The sequence below is a fragment of the Hakea prostrata genome, chromosome 9 (genome assembly GCF_041222555.1).
Source record: "Hakea prostrata isolate BN-2017 chromosome 9, UWA_Hpros_2, whole genome shotgun sequence".
Classification (NCBI taxonomy): Eukaryota; Viridiplantae; Streptophyta; class Magnoliopsida; order Proteales; family Proteaceae; genus Hakea; species Hakea prostrata.
Window position 1 is genome coordinate 9,299,337 of NC_142608.1, and position 3,525 is coordinate 9,302,861.

Here is a 3,525-nt window from a genome sequence, read left to right on the forward strand (position 1 = left end):
GCAAATCAAATTGAATCATTTGAGTTGGAAAATAATAAATAATTGTAAAAAATCAGTTTTCAGTTACTTGAGTGTTAAAAAGTCAACGCTCATCACCATATTTATCTCCCACGTATCAAGAAAGCTAGAGTCTTTTCGGAACGCGAATAGTGGGACCAAGAGATGGATGGTAAGGGTGGGTGGGTCCCACAGAATACTGTAGTTCAGTGGATTAAAAAACACGTGGCCTTTTCCTTACGTGGTTCTTTTGAGTGGTATTCATCTAAGTCCGTTCATATTTGGAAAAAGGATAGAAATCTGTTTTTTTTTGTCCCCTTGAAAGGAAAGCAAAATCACGTGATTTTGAAAAAGCACAAACGGCTAACTCCATTTCCCTCTTCTGTTGTATTTGTTGTTTTTTCTTCTCATTCTCTTTTTTTTTTTTTTCTTTTCTGAGGAGATGTCGTCAGTCAGCAAGGGAACAAATGTGAACGAACAAACCCATTTTGTTTCTAATTTTGCTGCAAAGAAGCCGTTAACGCTTAGATGCACATTTTCACATTTTAGTGTAGCTTTATATCTATTTAAATAAAAAAAGAGTTATTAGTTGAAGCAAAAGTAGTACGTGTTTGTTGGGTTTGGGTGTTTTGTATTCTGTGGGTCTATATAATTATGATTTTGATTGTATTTATAATTGAAACAAGGTCTGGGTCAATTACTAATACTGGGGTAAAATTGTAAATACATTGGGATTAGGGTTTTAAGTTTTCATATAAATAGTCTCTGTGAGATAACCTATATACATCGATCTCTGTAGGAGATTGGGGAATCAATCCCTATAGGGGATTGGGGGAACTTATCTTGGGATAGGGATTGGGCACAGAAAACAAAAGGTAATACCTTGTGGGTGTGAGAGTGGTGCGAGGTTTCTTGTAAATAGTGAAACTATTTTTCTCTCTGGTGGACGTAGGCAGAATTTTGTCGAATCACGTTAAATTTCCTTGTGTGCTTTGCTTATATTTTTCTCTATTCGTGGTTGTGCATCCATTATCCCTAACAAATTCCACTCACTACTAATTAGAGTATATAAAAAAATATTTCCAACCATAAAAGAAACTAATGTTAAACCATAATAACATATATGGGTACGATGGAAGTGAACCCTAAGACATATAGTGTGTATGCAAGTAGCTTTGATATTAGCAAAGCAAAAAGTAAGAAAAAAAGACCCTAGTTTGATTCCTTCCTTTGTTAACCTAAATTATCCTAGCTATTACACCAAGTATCTCTCTCTCTCTCATGAAGGCCGTGATGGACAGGCTACGATTGAAGCTTTGTTTACACTATGAAGCCTATGGAAATCCTACACATCTTTATTTGACTCTCAAAATACGAAATCCTCTTCCCAAGTAGGTTTCCAAATTTGGCGTAGGTGCAATGCAACAAAATGATATTATTGGAAGTTGGTAGATCACTAATCATAATAACCCTCGCAATATGATACGATGGTCTATACCAATTGCTCCTGCAATCAAATTGAATGTAGATGGACTAGTCGCTAAGGATAAATTACTAGGTGGGTATGGAGGGATAGCATGTGATCATCAGTTCTGCTTTGGGCGAGGATGTAGCTCACAATATGTCTTAATTGTTGAAGAATGGCTATAAGACAAGTGTTGGTATGGGCCGGCAATTCACTTCAAGCTACAATAGGTGGAGATTGAAAGTGATAACCAAGCAATTATCTTTGACCCAATCTTGCTCCGGAACGTGCTTGGAAAGTGTAAACTATTGTCCAAGATATCACACACTTGCTCAACAATTTGACCGATTAACTTTCAAGCACGTACGTCCTAAGGGAAGTTAACCTAGTAGCAGACTAGTTGGCTAAAGATGTTGTTGTAGCGCAAAAAGCCTCCCTTACCCTAAAGAACCCACCCGTGGATTTACAATGGATTTTGTTGTTTGAAAATTTAGGTTATGGTTGTAATCATGGTTTTTGGTTTTAAATAAAGTTTCCCTCTTTTACCTCCCTCCCCCAAAAACAGGTTAGTTATTCTAGCCTTTACATATTGGGAGATCATGGGTTTGACTCTTTTGTTTTGATCACGTGCTCGTATTCCCTTCCCCAAAGAATGACATACATTAATGTGGACAAAAAGATCTAGAAAAAAACAATTGATTGTTGTTTGTATAAATAGCATTCGACTGGTACATTTCATCTTAGTCATCATCATTTAAAATACGTAGAAGAAGACTCCCTAAAGTAAAAGGAACATGTGCTCTACTCATTATTACCTAAAGTATAAAGAGATTATACTTGTGGAGAAGTCTTTGGCATTTGGTTTATTTCTTTTCCTTTAAAATATATTTTTAAATTCAAAAGAGACAACATGGCGTGCATATATATAACTAAGACAAACTCTAAAATATATATGGCGTTTGTCTTGCGTAGCTTCCATATTTGATTGCCAAAGCGAAAAAGAACCTTTAGATTGACTCGTTTATGTTGTTAACCTAAAGTATCTTATCCCATGAACCACCAATGACTTGATTGGTCCTGGTCAACCTTACACCACCTCTTATCTTTCTCTCGTGAATTTCGTATTAAATGATTCTCGTACGCACTTCACATGAGTCATGCAACTTATTTTAGTAACATTTTATTTATTTATTTTTTTAGAATTAAGATTTGTCCAAACCAGCTTACATGCACCTTGATTGTTGCTTTGTAATAATTATTTAAAATATACAAATACACTTCACCCATGGTCGTAGGAAAGATTTAATCTAAATTGCTGACGATCCACTGGAAATCAGTGAAACCAATCAGGGTCCCACCAATCTTTCGGTAATGTCACCATAAATTAGAACTAATTACGAGATAGGGCTCTTACCAAAAGAAAAATAAAAAAGTTACGAAATAGGGTTTCTAGTTCTTGTCTCCAAGACTCCAACTACCCCAACAGTAGAGAAGGGAAGGGGGGGGGGGGGGTCGCGTCTCCTCTCCAGTTACGGACTGTACTCTCAAGTTACTGGAGAGGATAAGCGCGAAGCAGTAAGCGGCGAAAAGCGAGTGTTCCTTCTATGCGTGGGCGAGACCAATGGGGCACGGAAAAGTGGAAAGGATATAGTTGAGGACTTGAGATTAGTTTTGCGACTTTTACGTGCCGGCATGATGGCTCGCGGGTCATGCATGGTTTTAGCTTTATTTATTTTTAATTAGAATTAATTATTATTAATTATTAATTATTAGGTGCCCGTTTCTTATTGATAAAAATTAATAAGTGGGAAAGCGAGCGATAGAAACGGAATTTCATACATTTTGATGAAAACGACGATGACGACGTGATCACTAGCGAAGAGAGAGAACGACAAAAAGCGAAGGATAGAACTTCGAGAAACGCGACCGAAAACCGAAGCAAATAAGAAGAGAGAGAAGACCAACGCCTAAAATAAGGCACGCCTCGTCATCGTGTTCTAAAAGATTTTTATTTATTTATTTTTTTATTTCTCATTGTGCCCTCACTATTTATTTCTCTTTAC